Source organism: Canis lupus, chromosome 2 (genome assembly GCF_003254725.2).
Source record: "Canis lupus dingo isolate Sandy chromosome 2, ASM325472v2, whole genome shotgun sequence".
Lineage (NCBI taxonomy): Eukaryota > Metazoa > Chordata > Mammalia > Carnivora > Canidae > Canis > Canis lupus.
Window position 1 is genome coordinate 18,207,992 of NC_064244.1, and position 18,824 is coordinate 18,226,815.

General features: G+C 39.4%; 1 long non-coding RNA gene across 1 annotated transcript in view; it reads right to left on the reverse strand.

Moving 5' to 3' along the window:
- Positions 1-260: 260 nt before the first annotated feature.
- The window catches only part of LOC112658817 (uncharacterized), a 113,274-nt gene continuing 94,710 nt past the window's right edge, over positions 261-18,824 (reverse strand). Inside the window, exon 4 of the long non-coding RNA XR_007403964.1 lies at positions 261-2,602. This is a non-coding gene — a long non-coding RNA (uncharacterized LOC112658817). The remainder of the gene's footprint in view (positions 2,603-18,824) is intronic.

Below are 18,824 nucleotides of genomic sequence, written 5' to 3' on the forward strand. Positions count from 1 at the left end.
ATGCACTTTTCTTTCGCCTTCCTTGATGACGAAATTTTGCTTACTATCAACCAATTCAATTCACAAATGTTATTTAGGGCCCTACTGTGTTCCAGGAACTGAAGAGACTGGTTCATTATTGGTTGATGCTGTGAAGGAGCAGACTCTGAATGGACTTGATCATGTTTTATGTTATTCAGAGGATGTAACAGTGATTCATAGTAGATACAAAGGGGGTTTATTTTTTATTTTTTTAAGATTTTATTTATTTACTTGAGAGAGAGAGAGAGCACAAGCAGGGGGAGGGGCAGAAGGAAAGAGAGAAGCAGGGTCCCCGCTCTGCAGGGAGCCTGATGCGGGGCTTGGTCCCAGGACCCCAGGATCATGACCTGAGACGAAGGCAGATGCTTAACCAACAGAGCCACTCAGGGATCCCGGGGTTTGGTTTTCACTTCCTCCCTAAATCCTTACTTTGGGAGTTAAACATTTTTACCTAGATTTCTTTCCTCTCTTCAAAGGTATCATCTCCAAAATTGGACGTAGCTCATCTCCTCCTCTAAAAGCTGCCAACCTCAGTGACTTCCCCTCCTAACTTCCCTGTCTGTTCAGAGCAACCAGTGCACTACTATGATTATAAACCTTCATCATCGTGGCCACTTCTTACTCTTAGGTCACTTAGATCCAAGGGCCATCCTGGCCCATCGTTTCCTGTTTCCACTCCTCGATTTTGTTGCCACTCACCCAAGCCATTTTGTGCCTCAGCCCTGCTGTAGTGGAGTTGATGTCCTTCCCCCAGGCTCTCCTCGCCTCCACCAACATGTCTGTCTTTGAGCTACAACCTCTTCTTCTTAATAACTCCATTCTTAAGACTCCCTGAAGATCCAAAGTGAATCATTCATTCTTTCATTAGGATGTAACTTCCATAAAGACAAAAAAGAATGTAAGCTCCATGAGTGCAGGGATTTTTTTTTCCTCTCTTGTTCACTATCCTATATTCAGGTGCCTAGAAAAACCTGGCACGTTTGTTGAATGTGTGGATCGATGCATGAGTAATTCATAGAAGAAGGAAGGAAGGGAAGAAGGGAGGGAGGAGGCTAATATTTCTAGTGCTAATATGTTCAAGCTTTGTGCCAGTCACTTTACATAGGACTGCATTTAATCTCTATAGGGCATTATGATCCACAAATTTCATTCACTGGCTCAAAATACATGTATTGACTCTTTACCATATGCCAGGAACTCCTGTAGACACTGGAGGGAGTGAACTCTTGGACTCCTGTAGACACTGGAGGGAGTGAACTCTTGGAATGTAGACCTGAGATGTGTGTGTATATACATGATACAGAGAGACAATACTCAGGTAAAGGAACAAAAGAAGGAATTAAATTTGTAATAAAGATGGTGAAGGAAACAAGTTTCACTGCCAAAGAGGTTGATGCTCATGGCACTAAACAATGGCCTTTGAAAACCAGGCCACATATGCACATCCATCCTTCCCACTGCTCCTCACCAGATAGCAATTTCAGGGAGATCCTAAGCTTTTCTCTGTTCCAGGAATACACCCCATTTCCCTTTTCTCATAGTCCATTCAACAGATAGGTGTCCTCCTTTCCTGTAGTGCCTGCAATGCTTGTTAACTCAGGTAAGGAAGAAAATGTTCCCACCTCTGGGGAGCTCCCAGCCTTGTAAAAAAGATCAGGAACCACAGAAAGAGCTGTACTACAGACCGGAATGTGGCGAGTGCTCTGACAGAGATATGAATGAAATACTAGTGGGTTTAGATGGAAAAATGATCATATCCTCTTGGGGGAGACTAGAAAATATATTTAGAAAAGGTGGTACTCGAAGAATGGGTACAGTTTTTATAGCTTGATAAAGAAAGAAGGTTCAAAACTGATGAAACAGTCTAAGCAAAAATTGCATGGACGGCAGGTTGTGCGGGGGTGGGAGCATTTAGGGAATAGCAGGAATCCCAGTATGGCTGGATTGTGGAGCAGTTGTAGGGAATCCAATGCTAATATGGGATCATGCGTTGGAGGACGAAATGCCAGAGAGAGGAGTTTATACTTACTGTGGTGGGCAGTGGGAATTCACTGCCACTTGTGACTGGGAGAAAGACATGCTTGTGGCTGTTCTTTAGGAAGACTGTTGTGGCATATTGTGGGGGATGGATTGAGGAACTGGATTTGAGGGCTGTTTGCCATAGATCAGGTGAATGGTAAACAGAGCCCGCCCTTGGGGGCTCCAGGGATGGCACAGGGGGATGATTGTTACAGGTCGTGAACTCAGGAGACAAGCAAGTCAAACAAACAGCTCAGAGCTTTCTGGATAGGAACTGAGAGTTTGGATGTGGTGTACAAGGAAGGAAATATTAAGGGAGGAAATTAATTTGAGGTGAAAGGGAATTCATTCAAATCCTCTTACCTGGAAGTATCTTCCCTTCTGTAGTCTACATAGAGTGAAACCTCATGAGGTAGGCGAGGTGTAAGTTGGATCATGCAGTTCTACCTTTTATGGCGCTTCCAGCCCATTCACAGGAATTAATATCAATTGCCTTATGTTGGTCTCATTTTCACAGTTGGTGTAAAATTGGGGACTTCTTCAGTATCTTCTAGAACAGTTCCTAAAGTTCAGAGAAAAAGCTTAAAGATGAATTCCTAGAACTCTCTTTGGAGCTTTTTTGGGGAAAATAAAGCGGATCATAGTTTCCCGGAGAGCTACTAATATTTATAATTTCATCGAAATCTAATGTACAGTGTACGACGACGAAGGAAAGAGAAGGTGATCAGTACGTAGGAGGGGAAAAAAAGATGTTAATTAACATATGGAGGAAAAACCTACTTCAGAAAAATTCAAGTTGATGTTAGACAGATGTGAAACTAGATTTTCAGTATTGGTTTACTGGATGCAAAACAGAAAATGAAACCAGCTCAGGTATAAAAACTATACCTTATTTGAAAGTGACCTAAATGACACTCAGAGTTTAGTTATTGACCAAGTGAGATTGCCACAAGAAAACAAGCAGGTATTTACTTGTGCCCTATAATGCTTTTACTGATTTTCAGGATAGAGAAGATCATGCTACTGCCAGAAAATTTCTCCAAGGGTATTGACATCCTGGGAATTGACTCTGCCTATTTTGAGGAGATCCCCTAATTCCTGAGTGGTGCCAGTTCTTTCAGGAGATATTTCAGTAATGGATCTAATGAAAATAATGGCATAATAACACAGTTTTCTTTTAAAGAACTGAAGAAATTTATAAAAATTCTGATTTTTCTTTATGGCAACCTGTAAAGTTGGAATGGAAATACATTGATTATTACATATAGCCATAATATTTTTCCTGTATATTTGGGACAAATAAAAGAGATCTCTCCCACTTATCTCAAAACTGATTTAAAAAAAAACTGATTAATGAATTAACCAATCTTTCAAAAACTGTGGAGATGTTTTAGCTCTGGTATATCATGTTCATTTAGCCAGTGAGAATGATTTTTTTTTCAGAACCTTGAATATTACGTTTATTTTTGGATATGTGTGATAAACTCAGGATTTATTCCCCACCAAACTTTGACCTTATGTATGCTGCTGACAAAGATCATTATGATCTGTAGAGGTTAGAAATGAAAATGAAAAGACAAAATATCAGAAAAACCATAAACACATAAATCAAAATAACCCAAATGCAAGTGGGAGCAAATATGAGATGGCATAATGATAATACAAGGCAAAAGATTAAGAAAATTCATTAAAATTATGAGAAGTGACTAAGAAAGACTATTTTGAGTTAACTGTAGCAGAATAAGGGGATTGGCAGCCCTCTCCATAATTCTACTGCAGTGATTTCTAAAATACCGAGAAAGATTTTGTATTTCTAATTAGCTAAGCACTAGAAATATGCCCTCTAATGTGAATCATATGGTTATATGGAGTCACTACAAAAATATTATGGAACTTGAGCTTAATATAAATTAAATATGTTTTCATAAATTATAAAAAATTGTTCTGATACACGACTGTAATGTATTCATCTGTCATCTCCAGAACTTTAGGAGTTTAGACACGTGTGAGCAGAATGCAGTGCAGAGAGATTCGCATGTCAAGATCAGGGTTTTTGTTTTGCTGACTCTGGGTTGGTTTTCACAGTCCACGATTTGTGAGCTCTAAACAATGATAATGGTAACCAGGCATACCATGATATCATTACTAAAATTGGAGTCTGGACCCCACAGGAAAGCTAATGGTAATCATAATGAGACCTTGCATATATTGAGTGCCTACTGTATGCCCAGTGTTCACGTATTTGCCATGTGTTAACTTACTTAATCCTCACAACACCCCTATTATGCATATGAAGGAACTGAGACACAGATAAGTTAAGTAACTTACTCAAGCTCACGTAGCCAGGGTGTGGCCGATCTGGGATTTGAACCCAGAACTTCCAGCTCCACGTCCCACACTCTAAACTTCACTGTACAGTGGTACCTTACATGTTGTGGTATACTTGTACCACTGTTGGTGACATCCCCAAGTCTCCTTGGCATTCTTATCATGGTATCTGTCTATCTCTTTGAATTGTCTCCCCCGCCCTGTTCTGATGCAGCAATAGGACCCATTTTGATTCAGAGAATTTGGTGCCCTTGATGAATCATCAAGATGCTGGTGGACATTTTTAGGGTTTTTCTGTAGAGATCTCATTTCTTAATTCTGACTCAATCCACCAAGATGATTTGGTAGTGATAGTGTATAACTCCTGCATAAAATGACATGAATGAAAATCCTCAACCACGTTTGCTAGTGGAAAAGAAATGAACCAAATTTTTGGAACACAGAGCCTCTGTAAAGAACATCTTCTCCTCGTTCTCTATTAGTTTGAGTTTTAGGGAGATTTATTAACGTTTAGGGTACTAACCATTCCCCGGGCCAAAAATTATGGGAGAGTTTTGTGATATGAGAGATTCCGTGAGTTATATGACAGCCAAGATTCTCAAGGCCAAACTAAACAGTGTTACTAAGGATACATATAAGCTTACTACCCAGTTAAAAAATCTCTTGGGCAGTAATAATCTCACTGCTTTTGCATATCAGATTCTTCCAAGTAATGCTCATCAGCACCAGCTCTGTTTTAACATAGAGCATCCTTCACACATGTACGAGGGCAAGAGTAACAAATATCACAGTCCCGTTGTAGATCCAAGGGGAAAAGAATGCTCAGAAGTGTTAAAAAGCCCAATGAAATCCTAACTTAGTAGTGGCCCAATTACTTAGTAGATTGGATTATTCTGAAGAGAACCAGTGATCCTCTTCAGTCAATGTATTTTGAGTCCTAATGTGTGCCAGGCTCTCAGTTGTGCACTAAGGACAAAGAAATGAAGAAGCACCTTCCTTGCACTCAGAGGGGCAAGCTAATCTACTTTTCTCCTTTGCTAAGTCTTTTTTTTGTCTCTAAGTCTTGTGTCTTCATGACGCCACATCAAGATCTAGTTTAGTAGCTTTCATAATGTACTCCCCACCCCACCGCAAAGTCACAGTGCCTTGGTGACTTTTACTCTGATATTCATGGAAATGTGAAGTCTACTGTTTTGCTCTCCCTGATAAAATATAGCATAATAACTAGTTGCTGGGTTACTGCATAAAACACAGGCCCCAAAATGCAGCCGGGAAGAGCAGTTAGCAATTAAGTAAAGGAAATGACTAGTGGGTTTGAAACTGAACACACGGCCCATGTACTTCTTAGCATAGGAAGGCATCTGGGTTACTTAGGCAACTTTTATCACTAAGGAAGTAGTTTTGGTGACTCATGCTCATACAGAACGACTTCTTTCAAAATCTGTGTATTTAGTGACCTTACCATTGTGCTTCTGTTTTCCTTTTTCTTTGGACTGGACAGAAAAAGCTACATTTGGATGGCACGAGTTTATCACTTAGTAGCATATTATTCACTGGCTGGCCCATGTTTTGAAATTTAATGGACTCATGGTGATCAGAGTAAAAGGTCAGTAGTTCTTGCACTATATTGCTATATTAAATGTAGAACTAAGCATATTTTCTAAGCAAAAATGTTATATCTTATATTAACATTTCTTGTCAGTTACTTATTATTATTTGATGTGACACTGCTATTGAAAATACTGGTCACACTAAAGTATTTTACACTGTAACCTAAAATGCTTTAGTTTTCCCCAAGGAGAAGAAAAATGGGATTAAAATCTCCATGGAGAGCTGACTGGAGATGATAATAACAGAAATAAAGAAACCCGAAGGAAATTCTTTTGCCAGCTTCTCTCTTCAGATTATCCATCTACCTGCTGGATGTTGGAACAGTATCAATAATTGATATTTTGCTGTGTTAAACAATAGTAGAGAAGTTGTAGAAGAAGGGAGTTAATACAAAGAGTTGTAGGCCAATAATAATGTGTTTGGAGAATTATGGAGGAATTTACTATTGAAAAGGAAACCTGGGAGCCAAGCCCATGTGATTGGGCTTTCGAGGTTGGTTACGGAGGCTCTGGGTTTGCCTAGTAACCTTTGAGATGCCAACTTTTAGTGTGGTCAGCATAGGGCTCACCTGGATCATCTTTATATCTTTTGTTCTAACTCCAGAAAGTCTGTAAGTCTTAAAATTTAACTGTTTTCATTTTGCTTTTAATTTGTCCCTCTTCTGGTTTTAATTTTGTGGCTGGAAAAGCTTGAAAAAGACAATGAGTCATGACAACGATTTTTTTTTTCCCCTCCAGATAGAAGCCTTCAGTGTGAGGCCAGGGCGTGGAGCACCATTTGTGCGATCCATGAGCCTTAGCAGGCTGAGCCCTTTTCTGTGGGCTCCCTTTAAGGGGCTATGGGAGACGTGCTAGCCCAGTGGTTCTCAAAGTGTGGTACCCAGACCAGCAACATTAACATCACCTGGTGTTTGTTGGAAACGCTCTCAGTTCCTACCCCAGATTGACTGAGTCAGAACTCTGGAGCAGAGGCCCAAGAATCTGGTTTTTAATAAGACTTCCAGATGATTCTGAGGAGTGCTGAAGTCTGAGAACCCCTATGCTAGTGAATTATTAGTATCCGTGGCCATGAAGAGTATGAAAAATATAGTGTTTGGAGAGTGGGGACATTTATGAGTCTGTTTATGAGGAAATGAAAAACAGATAGAAAAGAATGTTTTAGCTTTAGAATTCAAAAAATAAAAGGCCTGTAATTTAATTAGGCGGACTGATTCCCTGCAAGAACTTTTGCTTTCTCAGAGAAGGGCAATCCGGATGACTAGGGTCCTGTGAACATTGGCATGGTTCTGAAAGTCTCAAATAATCTCACTTGAGGAAAGGCATGCCTTTCTGTATTAGAACATACATTCAACTCAAGTTTGGAAAATCCTATAAGATTCTAGTGGTTCATTGGCTTCACCAACTCATTTGGACCTTGGGGCCCCCATTTCTGCATCTGAAAACCATATTCGTTGTTACTTGCCACACATGATCTCATCAGAATGAAGTCAGAGATTCAGGATATATGAGGATTTGTGAAGTGATTTGATGACCGAAAAATGTGAAGCCTAAGGATGAAGAATGATTAATACAGATATTGACAGTAAAGAGGGATTTAGGAGGTGATACAAAAATGGGTTGATATTTCAACTTTCCTTTGACATATACTCCCTTTAGTCCTGGCCGTGTCATCTATTAGTTTGCTTTTTTAAAAAGATTTTATTTGTTCATGAGACACACACACACACACACATAGAGGCAGAGACACAGGCAGAGGGAGAAGCAGGTTCCCCACGGCGAGGCTGATGCAGGATTCAGGATCCTAGGACCCTGGGATCATGACCTGAGCCGAAGGCAGATGCTCAACCACTGAATCCCCCAGGCACCCCATCTATTAGTTTTTTATGTGAAGTCAATCACGGTTTTTCAAAGCTTTTCATCTTAGTTTCCTCAACAAAAATGCAGCATTAATGATACCTACTCAGGATTGCTATGAGAATAAAATTAGATTAAAATATGAAAATGCAGGGCAGCCCCCGTGGCCCAGCGGTTTAGTGCCACCTTCAGCCCAAGGCGTGATCCTGGAGACCCAGGATCGAGTCCCACGTCGGGCTCCCTGCATGGAGCCTGCTTCTCCCTCGCCTGTGTCTCTGCCTCTCTTTATCTGTTATGAATAAATAAATAAATAAAATCTTTAAAAAAATATGAAAATGCAGCTTATCAAAGTCAAAGATTACACATTTCGGATATTGTTGTTAGGATTGTTGTTATTTTATGTCTTTGTTGAGGAAGCTTCGTGATTGTTGACATAATGACATCCAGGACTTCAGAATAAGTGTGTATGTCAGCAGATTTTATGATTACAAAAAATAGCTATGTTTACTTTTCTACTAATTCTCATCTGGTGGAATGTTTTCATTTTGTCATAAAATGAGGGAGATGCACATATGTTTTATTAAAGAAAGCAAGCCTGATGTTTTTTGTCCTTTGAACTGAGAGGCTACATTTCACTCATTCTTTTGGGGAAAGATGACAGATTCTGGAGTCAGGCTGCCCTGGGTAATTCCCAAATTATGAATAAGCCTCAGTTTCCTTATATATAAAAACGAGGTATTAAGAATATAGAGGTATATGAAGACGAAGTGAGAAATGTATATAAAATAGATAGTAGTGGGGCACCAGGGTAAGCACTCAAAAATAATATGGTTTGCTAGTGTTGTTATCATTACTTTTTAAAAAGATTTTATTTATTTATTCATGAGAGACACACACAGAGAGAGAAGCAGAGACAGAGGCAGAGGGAGAAGCGGGCTCCATGAAGGGATCCTGATATGGGACTCGATCCCGGGACCCTGGGATCATGCCCTGAGCTGAAGGCAGACGCTCAACCACTGAGCCACCCAAGCACCCCTGTTGTTACCATTATTAAAGCATAGCATGAAGAAGGGCAATGTTTCTGAAAAGTCAAGGGCAATATAGAGAAAATAAAACGACAAGGGGGCAGCTTATGAAATGGCCTGATAATTTTGCAAATTAAAATTCAGCAGGTCCCATGACTTTCCTGGTCACTCTCATTAAATCAAACAAACAATTCTCTGATTGTTTTTAATAGAGAGAATTAATTGTAGTGATTTATAATCTGCATGTCTACCTAGTCAAAGTTTCAATCTTGCTTTAAAGGTACACGTCTTCCCTCTCTAGGCTTGAGTGTGCTGGATGCAAGGAAATGGGTGTGCTAGATCTCTCTTTACTAAGTGTTTCTCCTCCCCCTTTCCCACCTTGCTAACAGGTCTCTTGCTGCTTCAGGGTTAGAGCTCATTGAGAAGAGATGAGAAAGATAAAAACTTCTTTCTTGACAAGTACTGTTGTGATCTAGAGCTTACATTTCTCCATTTGGCATATGCTTAAAACTGGCCCCTTTTTCTAAGCAGGTGCATCTTTGGAGACTTATCACCATTGGGATGTCTCTCTCAAAGAGCCCTTAGCATGCAGAAATGCAGTTGTATTTGGTCTTCCACAGCCCCTAGAAGTCATTCAGAAGTATACTCTTTGCTTCTTTTTGCTAGAAGTATACTCTATACTTCATTCCAGGGGCTCATCCTCCCACAGAATCTAAAACAGTGAGCTGGCTCCCCGTGGGGAGCCTGCTTCTCTCTCTTACTATATCTCTGCCTCTCTCGAATAAATAAATAGAATCCTTAAAAAATAATACAATCATTATTCTGCACATGATAGCCAGATACAAAAGGTTATATATTGTGTGATTCCATTCATATGAATATTCAAAATAAGCCAGCCCATAAAATCAGAAAGTAGATTTGTGGTTGCCAGGGTTTGGGGGCAGGTGGGAGTGAGGAGTGAATGGGTATAAGATTTCCTTAAAAAAAAAAAAAAAAAAAGATTTCCTTTAGAACTCATGAAAAAAAAAAAAAGAACTCATGAAAATGTTTTGTTAAGAAGGTAGAGGTGACGTTTTCACAATACTGCAGATTTACTTAATGCCAGTGAGTGGTACTCTTTTTCAAAAAATATTTTATTTATTTACTTATGAGGGACACACAGGGAGAGAGAGAGGCAGAGACATGGGCAGAGGGAGACGGAGGCTCCCTGCGGTGAAGGTGATGTGGGACTCGATTCCGGGACTGGGATCATGGCCTGAGCCGAAGGCAGACGCTCAACTGCTGAGCCACCCAGACGTCCCTGTTATGTGAATTTCAATTCAATAAAAACAATTCTTAATAAAACAAGAAGAAATCAGAGAGGGAGACAAACCACAAGAGACTCGTAATCATAGGAAACAAACTGAGGGTTGCTGGAGGGAAGTGGGTGGAGGAATGTGGTACCTCGGTGATGGGCATTAAGGGGCGCACATGATGTAATGAGCACTGGGTGTCATATGAGACGTATGAATCACCGATGTCTACTTCGGAAACCAATAATACATTAAATGTCAATTAGTTGAGTTTACATAAAATTTAGAAATAAAGATAATGCTTCTTAGACCACGGTAAAAAAAAATAAATAAATAAAAATAAAACAGTGAGATGGGGCACCTGGGTGGCTCAGTCAGTGAAGCATCTGCCTTGGGCTCAGGTCATGATCCCGGGGTCCTGGGATCAGCCCCCTGTAGTGCTCCCTGCTCAGTGGGGATCCTGCTTCTCCCTCTCCCTCTGCCTGCCACTGCTCCCCCTGCTTGTGTCCTCTCTCTCTGTCACATAAATGAATAAGATATTTAAAAAATAAAAAGTAAAACAGCAAGCTCTCCCTTGTATGGCTCAGATCTGGTCCGAGGGAAATACGTTATCTTCTGGGACTCAGAAGATAGAGGATGGGTTACAGTTTTAAACTCCCAGGATGGTCCTTTGAAGCTGTTTGCGTTGGGCCTGAGAAGAGTAGCAAACAGCTCCATAGACCTGGGGGAAAGGTCAATCCACATAGCACACTGGCAACTTTCACCAAAAAACTTTCCTCTTCTGGGTGCCTGAGTGGCTCAGTTGGTTAAGCGTCCATCGCTTGGTTTCAATTCAGGTCATGATCTCAAGGTCATGAGATGGAGCCCCGCGTTGGGCTCCCCACTCAGTGGGGAGCCTGCTTCCTCTCTCCCTCTACCCCTCCTCATCTAGTGCTCTTGAAAGTGATTGTGCTTTCTCTCTATATAAAATAAAACAAATCTTTAAAAAAAGAGAAACTTTCCTCGTCTGTAATCTCCAACTCTTTTATGCCTTCAACATGGGTAGATAGATGGTTGTTGGAGTTATATAACTCTTTCTGGAAGTTTGCCTTTGAAAACTTTGTATTATATTTGCATTCACTTTGGAATGTGATTTCTACAGTTTGCTACTTTACTTGAAACTTATTCCTATCAAAGGTAAAAGGGGGAAGGATCACTTTGGGAATGCCCTGACCTCTCAGACCATCATCCCAAAGTTGCTGGCACTGCCAGGGAAAAACATGGTTTGTCCATGCTGGAGGGTCAACGTTTGACCCTCATGAATGGCCAAATCCCAAAGTAATCCCAAAGTAAAGCTTTCAATGTGAGCGATTTTTTAAAAATCTTTTTTTTAAAAGATTTATTTATTTATTTATTCATGAGAATACACAGAGAGGAGAGAGAGAGAGAGAGAGAGAGAGAGAGAGAGACACAGGCAAAGGGAGAAGCAGGCTCCATGTAGAGAGCCTGATGTGGGACTTGATCCCAGGCCTCCAGGATCACACCCTGAGCTGAAGGCGGCGCTAAACTGCTGAGCCACCCGGGGTGCCCAGATTTTTTTTTTTTTAAGATGTTCATATTTAGTCTTTTTCTCATTGGCCGCCTTTTTTTTTTTTTAAAGTGACTGACTTACATTATTCCTAGCTTACATTGTCATAGCTGACTTAATGTTATTTTTTGGGAGCTAAAATGTGTTCATTATTTATTTCTTTATTTATTTTTAAAGATTTTAAAAATTTATTCCCATGAAATACAGAGAGAGAGGCATAGACACAGGCAGAGGGAGAAGCAGGCTCCCTGAAGTTGTGTGGAACATCTAACCTGCTCCTTTTAGGTATCCCTAAAATGTGTTTAAAAATGATGTTCAGAGGCACATGGGTGGTTCAGTCAGTTAAGCGTCTGCCTTTGGCTCAGGTCATGATCCCGGGGTTCTGGGATTGAGCCCTGCATCAGGCTCCCTGCTCATGAGGGAGCCTGCTTCTCCCTCCTCTTATGCCCCTTCCCCTGCTCATGCTCTTGAGCTCTCTTTCAAATAAATAAATAAAATTAAATTAAAACTTGATACATGCTTACTATTAATCTGTTAATTCATGTATTTAACACGTTTTTATATATAAGGGACTAGGAACTGTACTTGACATATAGTAAGCAGTATGAAATGAAAGTGGTAGCTGTTATCACCACCATCATCATCATCATTTTGTTTATCATTTTATTTATTTTGTGATTATGTAAGTCCTCCCCTGCTTGTGCTCTCTCTCAAATAAATAAAATCTTTAAAAAAATTTTTTTAAATGGTGTGCAAATTTAGAAAAATGTTAACTTTTATCAGTTGTAATGTGATCCTAAACTCCCACTTATATTTAAGTAAACTCATCTTGAGATAAACAAAATGTTATATATTATGTTTAAATATTATTTTTTATTTCAGACATAATGTTTTCTAGTGTGAAAGCTCATAAATGGATGCATCTGTACAAAGTAGATGCAGCTCTGAACTCAGACCCAAAATGTCTGTGACTGCCTCGTGGTAGTTCTGGAAGTAGCTGTCTAAGTACACTAAGAATATGGACTTGGACTTGGTTTTTTTTTTTTTTTTTTTTTTAATTTATTTATGGTAGTCACAGAGAGAGAGAGGCAGAGACATAGGCAGAGGGAGAAGCAGGCTCCATGCACCGGGAGCCCGATGTGAGATTCGATCCCGGGTCTCCAGGATCGCGCCCTGGGCCAAAGGCAGGCGCTAAACCACTGCGCCACCCAGGGATCCCGGACTTGGACTTGGAATGCCAAGTCGAAGCCTCCCTTTTTGGTGTTTTTGTAGATACTAGGTACTATTGTGGATATTTTATGGTCCTTTGAAAAATTGCTGTGAATATGAAAATTGGACATGTAGGTATATTTGTCTAATAACTCTTAATATCAATTTGGTTATTTTTTTCAAATATGCTTGATTGGCATGAGAGGGAAACCTTGAGATAATGACTAAATGCCCATCTATGCATCTATCCACCCAAAGGACTTCTAAAATATTAGAGTTTTGTACTAAAATTTCCCATGGTTAAAAATAAATCGTCATCATAATAAAACATGCACTAATCTGAATTAAAGAATAAAGCAAGGCCTATATGTTGGTTCCTAGTTGTGAAAAACAAGAGGAATATTTTATTTTATTTATTTATTTTAAGGTTTTATTTATTTATTCATGAGAGAGAGAGAGGCAGAGGGAGAAGCAGGCTCCGTGCAGGGAGCCTGATGTGGGACTCAATCCAGGGTCTCCAGGATCAGGCCCTGGGCTGGAGGCAGCGCTAAACTGCTAAGCCACCCGGGCTGCCCAATATTTTATTTTTTAATATTGAACTACTTTTTATTTGATGACTTTTTAAGTATATGAGAACAACATTGGGAAGACCAGGTGCCTTATATTGTAGTGTCCTTTTCTTTCCTGTCTTTTGATTTTGTCTTCTCTGTTCTCCTTGTCTCTTTCTTTCCTTTTCTTTCCAGATATCTGGGGATGTGCTCAGAGGAGATGATGACACTTGGGAAGAATATCTGGACCTGTCAACTTTGAGCCAGTTTGAGGATATGGAGGCAAGTGTCAAAAAGGAAAGAAAGGAAAGGCGCTTCTAAATTTTGTACAACACCGTAATTTAAACAGGATCGAGTGTGGCAACACACTGCATGGTGTATCAAAGTGGGTGGATGCAAGGATGGTAATGTGGAAGGAGGTCTGGAGAGGAGGGAAATGTACAATGAGCAGTACTGTAGACATAGCAAAGTGTGTGTGTATATGTGTTTTAGCAAGGTTTAAAGATTTGGAAGCATTGAGGGGCACATGGTTGGCTCAGTCAGAAGAGCTTGCAACTCTTGATCTTGGGTTGCTTACTTAAGAACTTACTTTAAAAAAAAACAAACATAAATTCATAGCATCAGGATGAACTTGCAACTTTTAAAAAGCTCCTCTCTAAACCTGAAAGAGTCTAGACTGCCCCTGGTATCACACTCCCTAATGCTAGAAGTTGTGTGGAACATCTGACCTGCTCCTCTAGTGCTGGGGTTCTGATCGCTGCCATTCTTTCAGTAAAAGAAGCTGAGAGAGTGGCTGGTACCAAATCTGGGGCAGATATCAAAACGAGCTTAGAACAGGAAGGAATAGCTAAGAAATGTGTGCCAAAGAAGGGGAATTCTGGAGGTTCCTAGTAAGTGTGAAAATGTATTACAAAATTCCAGTATTTGCGAGTGTGGTGCCCGCAGGAATAGCAGCTGTATCCCAAGAAGGGCTAGCCCCCATGGGGATGATACTAACTTAGAATATAATGTGTGAAAGAGGAAGTATTACAAACCACTGTGGACGGGGAAACTTGGTATTTTGGGGAAATTTTGCGTCTAAAACCTCACCTTGCATACTGTATCAAAATAGATTTTTTAAATAATTTTTTTTATTTATTTATGATAGTCACAGAAAGAGAGAGAGAGAGGGAGAGGCAGAGACAAAGGCAGAGGGAGAAGCAGGCTCCATGCACCGGGAGCCCGATGTGGGACTCGATCCCGGGTGTCCAGGATCGCGCCCTGGGCCAAAGGCAGGTGCCAAACCGCTGCGCCACCCAGGGATCCCCAAAATAGATTTTTTAAATGAAATTTAAAGGAAAATAAGAACATACAGGTGAATTTAACTCATTTTTTTTCTAAGTATAGGACTTCCTGGCCTTAAAAAGACATTGGATAAATCACAAAAGAAAACTATGTATACTTGACTGCAGAAAATAAATACGTTTGCGTCATAAAATATTATAAACTAAATCCAGTGGAAACTGATGAACTGGGAAGTGTTTTTACAACACACATGGTTGACAGCTTTATGGCAACAAAAATAAAATTGTGGTCATACAGTCAGCAGCTCAAAGTATCCCAGTAGCAAAAGGACAAATATGACAAATAACTGACAAAAGAAAAAATTACAGATGTCCTACAAACTTGTGATAATTCATCCTTGTGTTAGTAAAAAAAGGAAAATAAAAATAGCACACTAATTTTGGGGGCCATAAGATTGGTAAAGGTTTAAAATGACAGCACTTGCTCATGAAGATATAGCAGGTGAGTGTTCTCAGCCACTGCTGATGGGCTCGTAATTGTTTTGGAAATGCATCAAAAACTTAGGTAATAATTATGTCTTTTACCTAGTATAACCCCCCTTTCTAGGCTCCAGCTAATGAGAACATCAGAGCATTTGAATATTTATGTGTAATAATTTCATTGCACTGTTCACGTAGGAAAAAACTAGATCTTCTTAAGTAGAAGATACTGAGAGACTAGGAAAAGAAATTATGGTTGTTTAGGTACTACAGAAACAAGGCAGAAAAGATATGCAGCAAACAGTTAAAAGTGGCTGATTTTTAGGTATAAGGTGGAATCAAGGCTTTTTTAGAAGATGTATCTTTTTTTTTTTTACTTTTGTAATTTGCTTTACCCCTCTGAATTCGAATGCTTTATTTATTTATTTATTTATTTATTTATTTATTTATTTATTTAAAATGTTTATTTATTTATTTATGACAGACATAGAGAGAGAGAGAGAGGCAGAGACACAGGAGGAGGGAGAAGCAGGCTCCATGCTGGGAGCCCCACGCGGGACTCAATCCCCGGACTCCAGAATCGTGCCCTGGGCCAAAGGCAGGCGCCAAACCACTGAGCCACCCAGGGATTCCCCTAGAATGCATTATTTAAAACATTCAGAAAAAAAATAAAAAATAAAGATGTCATGGAAAAAGATGATATATCCCTCTGACAGAAATACTGAACTGGTTGTGATAAAATGTTAGATGAGAACACAGATGCAATAAGAGTATGATTTTGGTAAAATAGAATTGGTGCAAAGTCTGTAGAGACAAATACTAAAATTTAGCCATAGTTATCTCTTATAGTTTCTAAAATTTTCTTTTAAAATACATTTTCTTGTTTTCCAGATTATGTGTGATGGGCGTAAATATCTTATTAGTAGTGAAAGAGAAAGAATGGTCCTCTTACAGTTGGATTGGGCTTTCCGTACTCTGGGCATTTCTGATGTTATGTTTATTAGGTCTCTTTCACTTTTGGTAATAATCAAAAAAGTAGTTTTCCAAATATTTTTTCTCACTCCAAATAACAATGTCTCACTTCTGTAGGGAACAAGTAATATGATGGAACCGCAATCTGAAGGTTTTGCGTTTTCAAACCGTGAATTGACAAGGAGATGTAAATACTGCCCTTGGTTGCATTCTTTTCCCACCCTATTCTTGGAGTGAGCCCTACAGTAAAAGGAATAAAAAAAGATAGGCAATGCAGATTCTTGACATTCTTTCCTAACCAGAATGATTTTTAACTCCTAATGTGATTTTTCCCCTTCAAAATATATACCAGCTCTCTTCTTCCATTTATTCTTTGATATCTTCCAGATTTTTTTAATTGGTGCTATCTCCTGATTTCTCTTCTCTTAAAAGAGTGCTTCTGTGACTTGTAAATAAACTTGTTCACCTGGGGAGTAATGTTTATGTGACAATCAGCCAATCACAGAATTTTCTCCTTTTGATTCTTCGTAAAAAAAAATGACAAAACAAAAATAAACCCTGAATATTAAAAGAGAAAAACTGATAGGGCCTAATGGATTTATGAGCATTTTAAACATTCGTAAAGTTCTTTGAATTTTTTTTTTAGTTCTTTGAAATTTACAGGCCTACGTTATCATTTATGATTGATACTATTACTAGAACATACTTTATTAAAACATACTTTGCCACTCACTGAAATATAGTCTATTTTGGTCATTCTGTATTCTCTGAATGACCAAACATAGAACAAATCCCTTTGAGATTCGTACTATATTTTAACTTTAGAGTGATTACCTTAGATGGAAATGAAAGACTCCGTCTCAATCTTCAGGAGTTAGTAACTCTGTAATAGCTGGGTTCGTGCCTTTGGGGCATTCCCAGTGCAAACAGAAAGTTTAGGGGGTAAGTGGTACTTGTGTTGTATAATATTTACTGAAGTGACTTTGAAAGATTTAAACAATTTTAAATAAACACAAAGTTGTGTTGTTTTATTTTGCAGTGAATAGACCTAATAATAATGCTATTGCATTTCGGTTATTTTTATCACCATTGGATCCTATGAGAATGATCCTAAGTGATATTGTTGGTATCTAGACTAGTACCTGACGAGCAAGGGTAGGGTGAGAAATCCTTTTATTTGATTTTTCTCTGAATTTTAGTTTGTCAGTACTGACAACTAGAACAATTAAAAAAAAAAAAAAAAGGCAGCGAAGAAGAATGAAGGGTTTTATGGAGCATGTGTGTTATGTGTGTGTGTGAACACACGTTTCCCTCTTCCTGGCCTTCCTGGATCTGGTTAGGGAGATTTGGTTACCTCAGATAGTTCTGAATGTTTGGTGAATTAGCAGAGAAAAGGAGCAAAATAATCACAGCTCTTTATCATTTTTATCTCCTCTATTCCCATCCTGGGTCTTGTTTTCCCACCTGAAATATGAAGGCTGGTATAGAAAACAATAAGGAAAGACATCTTGTTAGAGAATATGCAAATTAGTCTCTTGGTAATATACCCTTTTTGAAAGCATACCAGGAAAATAATTCTCTGTTATGTAATTGGATGTAAAAGGATGGATTCTATCTTCTGTTATGAGTTATTCAGATAGGGGAGGAAACCAGTATTTATTGTTCTAGGCACATCACTGAGTTTCTGTCTGTCTCTTTTTCTCTTTATATATATGTGTCAATTAATTATTGATTAAATACAGTTACGTTACTAGCAAATATTACCCTTGTTTCATAGATGAAGAAAGTATTAGATTCATTGGACTCATTTATTCTCAGGACTTTTATGTTCCTTGAATTGCGTTAAGGTGTCTTTGTAGGAGTTACTGGGCTGAGACTCTGTTATAAGTTTTAATAATGAGTCTTGGAGGCTGTCTCTCTTTTGTGAAGCAGAGTTAACCTCTTTGTCTAACGTTTACAAAATGCGTTGCTGTAGCAGCTCAGGTGACCTTCCTAGAGCTCAAAAATTGCCTTCATTCCTCAGGCCAACCTGTTCTGAGGAAGCAATGTATTCTAGAAACCAGGGCTGCTTTAGTTTGGACTCTCGGTTTTCCATCTGGGTGCAGAGGACAGCTGAGCCTACTAAGCATCTTCTCTTCCAAATTATGGTCTAGCCGGCCCTGGAAAGACCTTTGGAGGACACCCGAATAAAAATCTCCTGTTTTCATCTAGCTGGGGGCTTGGGCAAGTTACCTCTCTCATCTTTTTGAATCTCCGTGTCTTCACCTGTCAAACTAAGATTGGTGAAATCAGTATCACCTGGGGTCACTTCAAGGCAGCTACCGCGGTGAGTGAGGGCAGGGGAGATGATCTGGTGTGCTTCTGGGCCCCCTACTATCCATGCTTCAGCAACAGAGCATCTGTGTGTGTGTGCGCGCCTCCACTCTACCTCACCCTCACCCCTGAGTCTAGATGAGATTTTGTTTGAAGAAAAGGTTCTGTATCTAAAAATAGTTGGAAAAACACTGAGAAACAGTCCTTAAGATTTCTTCCAGCTCTAAATTTCCATGGGTGTAGGAGAGCAGTTTTAAAGACAGGCAACGCCACTCTCTCTAACTAAAATCTAATCTGCAAAAA